The sequence below is a fragment of the Solea solea genome, chromosome 16 (assembly GCF_958295425.1).
Source record: "Solea solea chromosome 16, fSolSol10.1, whole genome shotgun sequence".
Taxonomy (NCBI): Eukaryota; Metazoa; Chordata; class Actinopteri; order Pleuronectiformes; family Soleidae; genus Solea; species Solea solea.
In genome coordinates, this window is record NC_081149.1 from 11,968,163 (window position 1) to 11,984,309 (window position 16,147).

Genomic DNA, 16,147 nt, shown 5'->3' on the forward strand with positions numbered 1-16,147 from the left:
TTGTGTTTTCTATTTTTTGTTTTAGCGTTTTTGTAATGGTGTTTTGTTAATGTTGTGTTTTTGTAATATTGTAGCATTTTTGTTATGTTGTGTTTTGTTGCTTTTTCTTAAAGGGCCACCATAGGTGTGTGTCCGTGTGTGTGCGCGCGCACACCATTCAGTCAGTGACAGGGCTGAGGAAGCGGCTCTGTCACATAGACCAACAGAGTGTTATAATTTTATTCTCGTGTGAGAAAGTTACCTCCATATGAGTCACTGGCTGAGTGAAGAGGTGGACAGGACCCGCTGTAAGGGTGCATTTCATTTACCACTAATTTTCCACTATGAGCTATAATTTATGATATTATGATATAATGGTATGAGAAAAAAAAAAAGTCATTGATAGGATAGTGATATCTGTATTCAAGAGATGTTTGTAAATATAATCACCACAGTCTTTGATTTACTCAGTGATTTTGAGTCTAACTCTCAGCTGGTTGGTGATTGCGGTTTCCATTTATGGATGTCACATTATTTTGCTGTCAAACAATTATACAGTTTATATCAGTAAAGATTTTCAGCTGAAATATTTAATTCATCAAACTTTTGTGTGTGATTCTGGTGTAAGTCAATTTTGTTTTCATATTTGAACATTTTCAAATATTAGCTGCAGCATCTGTATTGTGATAAGTCTGCTCAGAACACACATTTTGATTGCTGGAGGAAATAACCATGAAAAAGTAATAAATTCAACAATAATAAGTTAGTTGCAGACATAATATCAGCCAAATAGCTTGTGCAATTTCATGTTTTAACCCTGCGGAGATTTTATCTGGATAATGGAAACCATAACAGAGGTGAGAAGAATCCATAACTGGGAAAAGTGATACTACTACTTCACAATTATAAGACTACTGTACCTGCAAGACGGAATCGTAGAACAGCACAGTCCTGAAATAATGTGTGAAACAGTCTGATGTGGAAGAGCTTGTTCCCTTTGATTTGTTGCTGGATTATAGTGTAGTTCAGTGATGGTTTTTCAATATGTGACATGAAGCCTGACACTTGTCAACATCAACTGTTACCAGCAAGTTTTCCAGCCAGGGAATGTCTCCTTCAGCATTTTTTTTTTTTCAGGCTCTGTCATATATCACTGCCATTTCCACAAGAGCTTCTGCTTATAAGCGAGTGTATTGATCATCACTAAGCAACAAGACACACACACACACACACACACACACACACAGAGATCTGACCACTGAGAAGCATCTGTTTGTCTCTTCAATAATTGTGCTCACACACACACACAACCACCACGACCATCCACCTCCTCCTCCTCACTGCTGAGTATTAAAGGGCTGTCAGCTCATCAATGCCTGTGAGACATGTTTGACATGCTTCACTCATCACTGATTGGCATAAAAGAGTTGATTTCTACTTACTATTCAATCCAGCTCGTCAGTAGGAAGCTCCCTCTCCACCCACAGTCCTCTCCTCCCTCACCCACCTCCACTGTATGTATGGTAATAAGCATTGCAGCAGCAGTGGCTTCCGTCATCCATGTATATACTCATCTCTTTCACTTGTAATTTTCACTGTGTCTTTGATATGGATACAATGGAAAGATACGAAGTTAATGGATGAAACATGTTAAAAATGACTAATTCTTCTGTAACTAATGCGTGTGTGGTTTTGTTGCTGTTATATTGTGTGATAGTTGTTACCTTTTAATGGCCATGTCCTCATGGAGACCAAAACCTGGTCCGAATGAGGACTCATTAGCAATACCAAATGCACACACACACAGGTGTGTGTGTGTCAGGGTTAGGGTCATCATTAGGATTCGGTCAGTAGTAATTATGGTTAAGGTTAGAGTATGTCTCCATGAAATGAATTTAAGTCAATATAATATCCTCTGTCATGGAAACCAGTGTCTGTGTGTGTCTGTGTGTGTGTGTGTGTGTCTGTGTGTGTGTGTGTGTGTGTCTGTGTGTGTCTGTGTGTGTGTGTGTGTGTGTGTGTGTGTGTGCATGCACGTGCATGTGCACGCATGTGCACTGTTGGGTGGATCCCACTGTGTTCTTTGGTGCTTTTAGTTCTGTGAGGAGAAAACGCTGGTATTCTTTTCACTGCTAAGAGTCTAACTCCAAAACATCAAAGAGAGAGAGAGAGAGAGAGCTGGAAGGAGGGAGAGAGGGAGGGGTATGCTCTGTATCTGGGTAATGATGGAGGAGAGAGAGATGGAGGGAGGGGGAAAAAAGAGAGAGAGAGCTATGGGGGGGAGGCGAAATCAACCAACCAGTACAAGAAAAGAGAGAGAGAGCGAGAGAGAGAGAGGGTGAACATGGTGAAGGGAGGGGGGGATAGCGAGCGAGTGAGTGAGTGAGTGAGAGAGAGAGAGAGAGGGAGAGAGGGAGGGAGGGATGGGGAGATTGCTGGACTGAGCTGAGAGAAGTGTTACTACAGAGCTGCTGCTGCTGCTGCTGGAGGATGAGCAGGGAGCCGAGGATAATGCTCCATCCCTTTAGAGTGCAGCAGTACGCTGGACACCTTGTCATTTCTCGAGGTTGTGGCACCATCCGTAGGGGAAGGGGGTCTTCGTTGTTGCAGCAGTGATTGCCCCTTTCTTTTTTTTTTCCTTTTTTCCCCTTTCACCACAGTCTTCTTTATCATCTTCCCCCTCGCACCTCCTCACTCCTTATTCCTCTGCAACTGGCAAGCGCTGGGCTCCCCCTCCTCTCTCTTCTACTTCTGTCCTCTTTCCCGAGGAGGGATTTCTGTGTTTCATCAGGGATTGTTGAAGACAGTAAGAATGTTTTGTGCTTTTCTTCTCTTCTGTCAAGGAGACATGCATGGAAATGGAGATTGGTGGGGGAGTCAAAGGGGGTGTGTGGGTGTGTGTGTGTGTGTGTGTGTGTGCACCAGGAGGTGCAGGGTGTATGTTCAAGTTTACTGCATTGATGTGAGATGTTTATCTGTCTTTCACATGGTTGTCTGTGCATGCGACGTCCTGGTTGTACATGATCTGCAGCCGTCACTCAAAATAAACAACCGAAATGAGAATAAAATCAAATGAAAAAAAACCAAATAGCCATGAGAGGATCTGCTGAGAGATGGACGTACACAAGGAAGGCAATCTGAGCGTGCTGGACGCTGGATCACTTCCTGATACCAGCTGATGAGTACATTACCCCTGCCTTATTGGGAAAATAAGAAAAAAAAATCAACAAAGATTTGTAGCACAGAAGGATAGACGTATAATCCCTCCATGGATTTGCATGCATGCAGAGGATTGCTCATAATCTGGTGCACAGAGTAAACGGCTAATCAGTGCATAAAGTCACCCTGTAAATCACACTTTGTCTACGCTGACATATAAACTGTGGCGTTGTGAAGGCTGCGTGTGCACAGATGAACATGGACACGGATGCACCTTAGCATTACAAAACATGTGGAATGATTCACCCAGGAGGTGAAGCCGGTGCTTGGCTATGCATTTAACTGCCGTCCTCTCACTTGAGTGGCTGCTGTGCAAGACAAAAAGGTCAGGCTGTCAAGTGTATGGTCTGCCCCCTTCTCCACCTGAGTTTAGAGTTCTTCAATAGAACACAGCACACAGTGAGGTGACGGAGGTAGTCACACATAATTACACACAGGCTTCCTCTGAGTTGAAATATGCTGCACAGAGCGCAGTGAGGATGAGTAATGTAGCAGAACATGAAGCTGAAATGTGCAACTTTTGAATATAAACAAATGTGTGTCGGATTAGTTCACACAAGCCGATCAGTTGTTTCTTGGTGTAGCAGCGTTTAGATGTCGTGTCGCCCGGCCACATTGGAGATGGATGGAGGCGACTGCAACATTGGAAGTAAAGCGAGACAGTGAAACAGGTTGCAGATTGTCTGAAAACACTGAGAAGTGCCCATGAAAAGTTTCAGAAGTTAATTCTACTGCTTAGAAAACCCGGTTCAGCAATTTGACAGCCTAAATGCTTCTTGCCCCCACCCGCCCCTGCACTGCTGTTGTATACATACAAATGTTCCTTCTGTCAGGTATGTCAGTATAACAGTGATAACGTGACATCATTTCTGTTCACGAAGACCAAACAGTGGTAGAATAACAACATTAACGTTACATTAAAGTTATGTATTGTAGCTTTAAAATTGAATTTGCTCATGGACGTCTTTTAGTGTGAGAGACATGATTCTCACACTAGGTTCAGTTCTGGTTTTAAAGCAGTTTTGGACAATGAGGATGATATGGGGAACTTATCGTGCCCACACATACCTGGTAACTCAAGTGCTGTTCATGCTCTGTGTGATGTGGTGAGATTATGGCGTAGTGGATCATCAGAGAGGATGGCAAACATGTGCAAAGTCTGTAAAAGTGACAACTTTGAATGCCACCTTTGGTGCATTCACGGTGGGCGTGGAAAAGTGCGCAGTATTGATGCATAAAAGTGAAGTGCTTTTTGTCAACGTACAGTGACTGTTCTGTTAAGTGCTGGTGAACGGACGTGACTCAGTCTCTGCTTTGAGTGAGTGGTGCTCTTAGTTCAAACATACTCATCACATGCTGATGTGGAACAGCCTCTGCTTCCAGCTCTCCATGGATCAGTCTCAGTGGTGCTTCACTCACTCATATGATGGAATGATTAGAAGTCTTGGTCTGCCAGACACATTAGATTCCATCAGATATTCACCTGATCAAAACAGTTCAATGACTGTCACCTTTTTGTTGAGCATTTACTGAGGCAGAATTACGGATGACAGCAGCTGCAAGTGAACAGGTGTTACAGATCCCTCTTTACAGACATTGTGCATCGATTTTGTCAGATGCAGCCAAACAGGTGGTTGCTGCAACCAAAAGACTGCAGCCTTTAAGAATGTTCTTTCTTTCTTTATATGCTATTATGACATAAACAGAACTGCTTTGTGATAAAAGTCTCTTGTGAGACACTTGAAACAACTAATATTATCCCTTTTCACATGAACACAAAACATGGCATCACAAAAAGGTTAACCACTGTTTCACCTTCATCAAAAACACAATAATGTATTTGTGGTAAAACCTGTGTTCCAAGAACGTAGCTTCAGTTAATAGTATAAATCTTAGCAAGAGTTTATTTCTTTAACTGAACCAAAGTTCATGGTTAACTAGTCCCTTTCATGCATCGTTTGTTTTTAGGATGTAGGATAATATTTTGTTTAACAAAAAAAAGTTAATGTATCTGTCAATACTTTATAATTATGTACAGTTTTAGTTTTATTTCGTAATTTGCCTCATCAACATGTTAAAGAAGCCATTTCATCACAGTTGATCCAGTATGATATTGAACATTTTGTTCCGGTATCTACTTTTCAGGTTGGCTTTTCAGTTTTGTAAAGTTTGTGGTGTCTCAGTGATGAGAAGTCTGGCACTTAAACCTAGTATAAATGTCCAGTCTGTAGCATTTAGGCAGGATTATTAGCAGACATATTGATATGAACATAATTTAAGTGTAATTATATAAGCTTTAAAATAAAAATAATGTGTTTTTTGTAGCCTTTTACATGTACTTTACATTGCTTTCTTGAGCAAACCATCTTGTGCCACCAGGTTTCTACCACAGCAGATAAGCTAGTCAGATGTTTCACATTTTGAAGCAGAACCTTATTATACAAACACTGATGAGGGACATAATTTCTGCCATGAGAAAGCCTCCGTAATTACCTGAGGCCCATGGGAAAGCAAGGAGTGCCTCGCAATTAGATGCCTCAAATTCTTACAGACTGGGCCTTAAACTGAATCCAGTTCTGTTTACTTTGTCTCATAGAGGTCTATTAATTTGTCTTGTGGAAGTGGATATGATCTGGTTCAACAGGCTGTCAGGTGGTCCTGTCAAATGATGATTTAACATTCAGACCATGTTACTGAAATTCCATTCATTCCTTGTTGGTGAGAATATGCTGTGGAGCTACTTAAACTCCACTACCGGCTCAGAGGACACAGCACACAGTTGACATTTCCACTTGTGCAGATACCTCTCTGGGGACGGGAGGACCAAAATCTCTTCTTGCCACTCAGTCAGTTCATCAAAGCTTGAAAAAAGCAGGTCCATGAGCACAATAAAAGCAGAGCTAACCTGAGTCAAAGAGAAAAACTGGCCTTAATGGAGATAAATGTCCATTAAGTAGAATTAATTGGATAATTTCCACCTTTGTTTTTTTCGTGAGAATCCTCTTCCTCTGTAATGTGGGAAGGAGAGAAAAGGGGGTAAATGCTGTGACTTTGAGGCTAATTATCCCTGCGCTCAGTTTGTGCTGTGTTGACAGCTTGTCAAAGTCCTCTTGTCAGAGCTGTTTTCTCCCTCTAAGGATTTGTCTCTGGGTTTTTTTCAGTATGTCTCCTGGTCCTCTTTCACACTGCACATAAGAGATAGGTTATATCGCCACAGTTAGCCAACTAGTTTACTCTTTTCTTCCTTCTTCTCTTCGTCCTATCTCTCTCATTTCTTCTCCATGTCTTGCTGGCATTAAATGGCTGATCTGGGACAGACAGGCCTCCCCTGTGCTCTGTCCTACTTCAGCGTTGTCCTCTCTCTTGTTTCTCCTTATTCCTTCCCCTTTGCCATTTACCTCTGTCCAGCTTTACCTTGGCAAGCCTGTCTGCCTCAGTCTCGATTACTTATTTCACCCTCTGCATGTGTTTCATCATACCTGAGTGATGTGTCTTTCGGGTGGCAATAGGCTGTCGAGACAGAGGTGCTATCACTGCCCAGAGTACGTTTTTCTTTACATGGCGTGACGCAGAAATGATGTTTGCATGGAAACACCTCGCTTTTAGTCTCAAGGGAAGGGACAGTTAATCTCACTCTGACATAAGACTCATTCTTTAACCCTGAAAAAAGTATTTGAAAGTGTGAAGACCTGCTTAAATACCCCCACTTTCCCAAAACACAAATGCAATGGTTTTTAGGACACTGTATTGACCTACATTCATTTGGACAGCCTAAACAAAGTCATGTCTCTAACTTAAATTTAGGGTTGGTCACAAAGAGCGTTCGTTTCACACGGAGTCACGAGCACTGCGCAGCATCTGTAACTTTCAGTACTTTTCAGCAATGCTACATTTTTTGGATACTTTTTCAAATGACAATGTAATTGATGCGTCACGATCCAATTAATACAATTAATTTGATTACAATCAGGGATTTTAAGCAATACAGTAAAAATGCGCCAGGAAATAATCTCTCACTTACCTTTAACCCATTTCCAGTTAATACTTAACCCTAAACTTATCCTAACCCTAAAACCAGGTCAACCCTGAAAAAGCCTGGGGCCCAGACAAAATGTCCCAACAAGGTCAAAATGTCCTCACAAATGTATAAATACAAGTACACGCACACACACACAAACCTCTCTGTAGTACTCTGTTGCTCACTCTCACATTGTCCCGTCTCATCAGACAGACGACATCTGTCTCACTGCAAAGGCTCCATTCATGGTAATGAGAGGAGAGACCGGTGGAGAGGCGACAGGGTGGAGGTCTTTGGCCAGACTCCTCCATGCATCATGAATGCACTCAGTTTATTAGGGCTAATTGCGCCATTGAGAGGCAGAGAGGAGGATGACTTCTCCCACTAGTCACCGCTGCATCATCAAAGTGGTGATGCTATTTTTAGCCGGAGTAGATGCATGGTGGTGGTGTAGCAGTGGTGGCCCAGTATGATGATTAGAGTGTAAGGTGGGGCTTGTGTGTGTGTGTGTGTGTGTGTGTGTGTGTGTGTGTGTGTCAGTATAAGCATCAGCTGCAGGATCTGATCCTGCATTCAGCTCCTGTGGGAAAGAGAGCAGACATGTTCTTACTTGAAAACACATCACACCAGCTTTCAGATGGTAAATTTGCCACTTGCAAATTTAAAGGCGGTGCAGTGTCACCTACTCGACAGGAAATTGCACTGAAGGAAACACAATAAATTATTTTAAGTGCATTAGTATAATTATTTCCATTTAATTACTACACGGGGTGCATTTTTATGTGTAATTGTAATTGCTCATTTTCTGTATTACTCTAACATGAATTCCACCCGTGTCACTCACCAAATTACAAGTGTTTTAACTGCACAACCCAATTTACTTTCACACACAAAAAAAGTGAAATTCTAGTTCCACTCTTGTTTTTACCTCAAATGAGTTTGAACACACAAACACTCCCACGTTGTTGTTGCTGCTGCTGCTGGAAGCCCTGAATTTGTTATCACAGTTATTCCCCTCAAGCCTTGAGTGCAGCACTACAGCTGATAAGATCGTGAGCTGTGTTCTGAGTAACTAACCCCAGCAGCATTGAAATGTGTACGATCTGTAATTGTTGATATGTTTTTTAATTTTTTTTTAGATACTTTATTGATGACAGATTTTATATATGTGTGTGTGTGTGTATATACATGTATGTATATATATATATATATATATATATATATATACATACATTTTTTTTTTTTAGTCAGTATTGGAGTTATTGTTGTGGAGCCTTTGGCTGATGTTACTGTCACTGTGTGTGACTCATTGGTTTGTGCAGAATTCACTAGTGTGGTTATTACTTGGATTACTGTGGATTGAAAGGTGTCAAGCAGCATTGTAGAGAAAACATTGCAGGGAAGCAGTAACAATGGCAGTGGCCACTTTATTAGGTACACAGGACAATATAAAGTGGCAGGAGTGGCACTTGATAATGTGAAGATTCCTGGGGACCAATGGCCAGTTAAAGTTACATACAAATGCACTGTTTTATAATCATTTTATTTTATCATATAATTATCATTTTTAAATGGCAATGTAACCAAATCTAAGCCACGCAGGTGTGAACAAATGAAAAAAGAAAATCTGCCTTTCTTTCACATCTGGCGTCAGATAACATAATAGGTGATGAATGCATGAATCTGTCTGTCATAACTGGGTTCCAAACCTGGGACTCTGGTTTCAAAGCGCTACTCCTCACCAGCTGAGCTAATAGGGATGACGTGACTGGGGCCAATTTTCTGTCCCACTCCATCCCTGGCCAGACCAGCCTGTGTGGCACCAATAACTTGACATGTTCACTCACTGAAATCACCGTTCTTCACTATTCAGTTTGAATAGTGGCTGGAATCATACTGGCTGCAGTATGATTGGCTGAGTAAATATTTGCGTTGACAAGCAGTTGAACAGGTGCACCTTTATAAAGTGGTTGGTGGTGAGTGTATATTATACAAGTATCAGATCACCTCCATACCGCTTTTTCAAACACTAAAGGATCTGTCATCAAGATGCATTGTGTTATTTTTGGTTTTTCATGCTGATTCTCCCTCACTGCCTGCCGCCTCCTCCACCATTGAACTTGTCCTGGACAGAAGTGTGTGTTGGTGTGTTTGTGTGTGTGTGTGTGTGTGTGCGTGTGTGTGTGCACATATCTGCTGGTTTATGTGTGTCAGTTTACATCAGCAGTAGGCAGAAGTAGGTGTTTTAAAGTTTATGGGAGATGATGAATCGGCGATGTTCGGGCCAGGGAAGGTTTGGGCGTCTTGCTGCATTAATAATGGAAGCACAGCTGGCAGTATTTATAGTAACAGAGGAATGGGGCCATGGCAGCCTGAATGGGGTGTGATATATGAGATGCAGCTCCTGCCAGCTCGCCAGGGCAGCAGACAGTTTCCTCACGGTAGACGGTGCTGGATGTGAATGTGGCTGAAAGAATACAGTGTGGAGCCGGTTACTACAGTAGAAACACATTCACATGACGTATGATCATAATCAGAAATATTTTAAGCTTGTCACTCCAAGCTATAGCCTGAGAATGAGTAGATCAGTGAGAGTATAGATAAAAGCTGAAATGGATGGTGGAGCCGAGATTGGCACCAGCGCCCCCTGTGACCCTCGTGTGGAAGATAAAGCGGTAGAAGATGGATGGATGGATGGATGGATGGAGGAGCAAAAAGATAGATACAAAGGGGCTATAGCCCATAGGATCATTTGATGTAAAGCCATATTGATTGGCCTACATAGCTTAGATTAAAACAGCTGACATGTGCCAGCTTTTTCCTCTGTAGCTGCAGTTTCTAATGTCTGATTGCATCTTTGGCTCAAAGTCGTCCAGCTCCTCTTCTCTTTTGTCACTTATCTGTCGCTTTTCAGCGAGATAACGCAAAACAGAGATGGTAGTCCAACAAGTGCCACTGGATTATTGAAGGCACAGAGGTAAATCTGTGTTTGCACAAGACAGCTGGGATGTGACAATGTCATCAAACAGCTGATGGGAATTCGGTGTAGAAAAATCACAAATTGAAAAACAACTCTCCTAATGCATTCAGTGAAAGTCCCTCATTCAAAATGTAAGCCTGTAGTAACATTAGATTGTCATGTTAATGCCCATTGTTATGGAAATTATTAGTTGATGTAAAATTGTCATTACTGTTGAATGATTTAATTGCATTTGATGAGTGAGCATAGAAAAATCCCTGAAGTGCTTATGAGACGTTGCTGCTGTGTCTGTGTAAGGACCTTGATTTTCCATTCAAACCTCATGAAACCATTGATCCTCCTGGAGGAAGCGCTGATTCAGGATTTGCTAACAAAAAAAGAAAAAAAAAGAAGAAGATCCCTTTACTTGGTCATAAAAAGCTCTGTCCAGCTTTTTCTCTGTGTTCGTTTCTACATCATTTCATCACAGCCCTGTCTCATCAGACCGTACGTGTCCATGCACAGTTATTCGTTTACACTGTTTAATTGGACTATTGTCCTTGTTCTGTGACCCCTTTCAGTATTAGGCGTTTTCTGGACACAGATGGCAACAGCCTCAGCTGTTAGCATTCTGAGTGGCATTCTGTTTTTCCACCATCCATTAACTTTAAAATATTTAATTCTTTAGGCTGACAGAGCATACATTCAGTCTCCTTTGCAATGCTTTTCTTGCTGTTGTCGTCTTCTTCTGTGGACGAGCGTCCTCTATTATTACTGGGTCAAAGTCGGGCAGTCGGAGCTGTGGATCATGCACAGAGTGCCCAAGTAAGCTTTAGTTCGATTGAACATACAGTATACATGCAGTAATAATAAATCCAACTTTAGTTTAGTGCAATTTCAGTTGGATTAACAGATTTATATGTTTTTTACACAATAATTTCATCCATTCATTCATCTTCTACCGTTTTATCCTGCACATGAGGGTTGCTGGTGCCAATCCCAGCTGACATAGGGCAAAATGCGGGTTACACCATGGACAGGTTCACCTACAGTCAATTTAGAATGTCCTATTTAACACAATAATTTACATTGTGTAAATGTACTGATGTACTGATTGAGGGCATTAATGTAGCTCAGAACTCAGAACTTGGATCTGGGACTGACGTCACCCAGGAGTTCACCCGCATTCCAGTTGAAAAGTCGGATATGGGAATGTATCTGGCAATGCCACTTGATAGCGACGCCCTACATGGTATTTTGCATACGCAAACAGTGTAGCAACATATCTATAGTTTATAATTAAAAACGCACTATGAGTTTTCTGAGTTGGAAACCTGAGTTCAGGGGGTGTTTGGGTGTAAGGAACACCACATGACCTCAGAAAGTTCTACAAATGGAACGCACCACTAATTCCAATTACTTCATAAAACATTTTAGTCACAGCTGCATGAACATCAAAACCCCACTCTGCTGAAGACAGAAAAACAGGAATCAAGCAGACATACAGTGACAGTGAGCAACAGTGAGACATGGGAAGTTGGACGAGTGATTTGCCTGTAGAAAGAGGGACGACCTGGAGGTTGCCACATGGTCAGGCTCCCGTTCGGTGCCTGCAGTCGTGGAGCAGTATCTGACTTTAATATTTCACAGCCCGTCATATGTTCAGGCAGTCTCCGCCTCACGGCTACCACCATTGTGACTCATTAATTCATGAGCTTCTCATGTGCCGCCAACTAATAGGGCCTCAGTGTGGCCCTAGATAACAGCAAGTGGGCTCCGCCTCTCCACGAGCCACCACTTCAACCCTTCAGCCTGTCAAGAGAGATGAGTCCTTGTGATTTAGGATATTACTCAGCTCTCTAAAACAGATAGCAAACACTGTATGGCTGCGACCGGAGAGCAAGTGCTGTTTCTGTTGCAGTCCCACAGAGATTTACTGCCATTGACGAATAAAGCAAATTAATTAGCAGGCTATTTGAATGAGATCTCAGCTCTCTGGCTCCCTGGCTGATTGACTGTCTTCATGTCTTCTGTGGAGAATAGAGAAGCTTAAACCAACATTCTGCCCCACCACCCCCCACCCCAGCATCCTTATACTAGAAATAGCCTTTGTACTTGTGTAAGACTGATTTATTTATTATACAACAGACATGAAATGATTTGTAGTTGGTCGTCAGAAAACAATAATAGTGCCAGTAAATACTAGTTTGAGATCAGCTTTTCCATGTAATTAAATCTCTTTTGATTCTGGTCATATGATATATGTGATTCAGGGCTGTCAGAAGTGGAGGTTGGATGTGACCTATTCACTTGAATATTAATATTTGAATCCAAAAAGAGGATTGCTTTGAAATGTTGTGGTACAACCTGCGTCATTCACACATATCTCTACACAACGTCCCGCAGCTATTTTACCTAAAGCTCTGACTAATATTTGATGCACAAACATTTCGATTTGAAGGAGCCGTCTTTTGGTTTGAAAATTCTTTCAGGGCCAATAAATGAAGCATTTTCTTTTCATTTGTGTCTGGATTAAGCCGAGGCAGTCGTGACTCAGAACAGACAAAGAAAGAACACCAACTCCAAGAGGAAGACAAAGGTTGTTGGATAAACATTTGATCTCAGGGAAATGCAGCACTTGTATCTGAATCACCACTTTTTCCAGTTGAGTAAATGAAGCTTAAACAGACTTTATGTTGAACTATAATCTGCGTCTTGGAGCTTGTTGTGCACTCAGACTTACTGTGTGATTCTGACCTTTATTAGCTGTCAAGATTTGAAAAGTTCATATACACTGAGCCCCAAATCTGAGCCTGAAAGTTTTAGCAAATGAGAAAACTTGTAATAATATTGTTCATTTCAAATAACTAGTGCAGTAAATGTACCTGTTCTTTTACTGATCTGTTGCATTTCTACCAATAACGGCAAAGTCTGCACTGCACACGTTAGCCCATGCCCCAACATCTCAGGAACTTTTATTACCAGGGACTTATCTACCTGGGGGAAAAGAATTCCCCAGTCAAAGTTCTGGAAAATGTATTAAAATCAGGCCGATTTTTTGCTTCATATCTTTTGAATGACGCAAAATTAATAAGTTCTTCTTTCTACGTCTTCTTTTAAAGGTCTTGTTTAAAAGTTATTTGCAGCCTCACTGGTTTAAACAGCTGCAAAATGTGTTCCACCAGTCAGTGTTCTTCAGCACATGGCCTCGCCCTTCTAGAGTTCCTGGTAATCTGAACAGTCCCTAGTCGCGAGTAGGTACTTGTTTGGGTTTGAGGGAAGGTTTTTCCCCCCATAATTTTAGTGGAAACACGCCATAGTTTTTCAAAATCGTGGGTAAATGATAAAAGTTCCTGTGGTGCAAAAGGGGCTATTGGTGCCATTGGGAGGTCAGACAAGCAGACAGCAGGACAGACGTTCCTTGCTTTTATAGATGGATACAGCAGGTGACCTGTGGGGACAGATCCTGATAAATTAGGCTGCTGAATATGTTTCGTCTGGTTTTCCTGGTCCAGCTTCCAGCTATCATTTATTTAAGTGAGTGTAATAGACTGGAAAACATGATTTTTTATTGGGTAATACCTTTGCAGTCAGTGTTTTGAGGTATCATTTAAGAGCCTGAGGTAAACACAATTTTGAACCACAGGGAAATGGGCCATGAGGTCAGTCTTACCCCTCGGGATGAGCTCACGCGCTTATTTCTTTCATCGTTTAGTTTCATACGCCCACCCACATCTTCACTATACCACTGTTTTCTATATATAGTAATCCCTTCGGGGGGTTTGGTTTATTGCTTTTCCCCAATATGTCTCTAAATCCCCTTCTTGTACTACAGCACTGATTTCTTTTGATGCTCAAAAATCACAGGCAGAAATGGATTGGAAGTTTTTATGTTTGCTGTTGGCATGAACAATTTTTTTTATTTCTTGTAAACACGGAGTGTGTTAGCCTTGGTTTACATCACAGGATGGATTCAAGCAACAAGTGCAGACTGAAACATAACAACTTTTAGTTGCTTTTTAATGGAGGTTTGTGCAGCTCATTCATGAAGCAACACAGTCACACATGTATAAGCTAACATTTGTGGTACAAAAGTACATGACTTATTTTCATATCTTTATATGCATATCAATTTAGTAACAGCTTAACCACAGGGAGGATGATAACCATTTTCTGGTGAGGAATGGTAAGATCTTGGTAAAAAAAAAGCACTTGGGTAGTGTTAGTGTGTTAAAACTATTTTCCACGAAAGTTTGATCACAAAGAGAAGTAGAATTTAATATTTGCCATGGTTTTCAGGCTGCGTAGTGTGTGAAGAGGATGCACCTTACAATCGCTTTGGTAAATCTCTAGCACCTTCATGAATATTCACACTTGTGGTTCTCAAACAAATGTTTTCAGCTGCTGAATGAATTGCCTTGAAATGGGGGTTCATTCAGTTCCCCCCTGTGATGAGGAAGAGGAAAACTGTGTCATCTTCATTAACAGTGAGGGGCAGTTTTGTAAATGTCACAACCTCAATCATCACACATTATGTATTAACTATGTTTTAATAGTTGCTCTCAAATGGCTTGATGTTGTTTGAAAATGTTTCTCCTGGATAACATTCCATAGTGTTAAACTGAACCTGAATATGACAGGATGTACTGGCCTGAAGGCCACTTAAAGAACTGCTGTTGGCATAGTGAGTGTAAAAATAACGAGACGAGCGAGAGCAGAAGGGAGATTCTGGGGCACCAAAATGTGCTGGTGGTCTTTGTCGTAGTTGTCCCGGGCCTTATTCGACAAACTGTCCATGATGAGAACAAGAGTGATACTTTTGTACTCTCCATCAGTGTTCACCCTAGTTTGTCCACACAGGGGACAAAATGTGGCGTCATTATCCTTCACTCAAGCTCCCCCGGGTTCTAGTGGATCAGATTGACATTTTCTCTGACGTACAACTCCCACGTGGATGTGTGGTGCATGATTATATGTGCACTCAATCGACCAGAAGGTCAAGGTTTACACGCATTATTAGCCTCTATCCATCGCTGTCCACTGCTCCAAGGGTCACAGTGTATGTGCGTGTAGTTTCCTGTTGATGTGCAGAGTGCAGACACACAAGCGGCACGCACAATGCATTCATGTCCACTTGTGCACATCAGTGTGCCGTTTTGTGAGTAGATGTCAAACGAGGCGGGAGGGAAATTGGCCGTTCCAGTTTAGTGGCAGGAAAGTGGGGCGATCTGTTCTTTGGAAGTTTCCCAGTGAAATTTCCTGGGGACCGAGACACTGAAAATATCTATCTATATACACGGTTTGTCCTACATAAAAGAGAGAATGAATCAGAGGAAAAGGAGAGAGAGAGCACATGAGGATACAGGGAGATAAAAGGAGGATGGGTGCGAGGTTAAATGTCACCATGCTGCTGGGATAACAGTCTTTTGATGCCGCCACACAAAACTCTGGTTGATTGAAATTTTGTAGAACCAGGTCAAGACTCCAGCAAATCACCCCGCAAAATGACTTCCACCTCGTTCTCCTCTGTCACACAAAGACACGACATACAAATTCTGCCTCGTAACCTTATTTCCCTCTGCTCGTTGTCTTTAGTGTGTGAGGATCAAACGTGGCACAGGTGTGCAGTTATATCTCTGCGCTAGGATTTACTTGGATTATGTTTACATGTGGCGATTGTGAGCCAACACACACACACAGATTAAATCGACATCTCCCTTGCCAAAACACAGATTTGACAAACATGCCACTTGGGAACTAACAGTAGCTTCTGAGACAGATGTTAAATGCTCAGTTCACTTGTTCCGCATTCGTTTAATAATATCTTAGGTGTGCTACGACCTGTGCTGTAGCCAACTGTCTCATATGCTGATGTGATCTGTGGGACAGCTGGAGGTCATGTTTTACTAATGATTTTAAATGCACCTGCCTGCTGCTACAAGGAAGACCAACACCAGCAGGTGATGTCGTGT

General features: G+C 41.8%; 1 protein-coding gene across 1 annotated transcript in view; it reads left to right on the forward strand.

Annotated features, from left to right (window-relative positions):
• Nucleotides 1–2,427: 2,427 nt before the first annotated feature.
• Nucleotides 2,428–16,147, forward strand: part of shank1 (SH3 and multiple ankyrin repeat domains 1) — a 70,121-nt gene continuing 56,401 nt past the window's right edge. The window contains exon 1 of the mRNA XM_058652928.1: nt 2,428–2,785. The gene's annotated coding sequence lies outside the window, so the exon portion shown is untranslated. The remainder of the gene's footprint in view (nt 2,786–16,147) is intronic.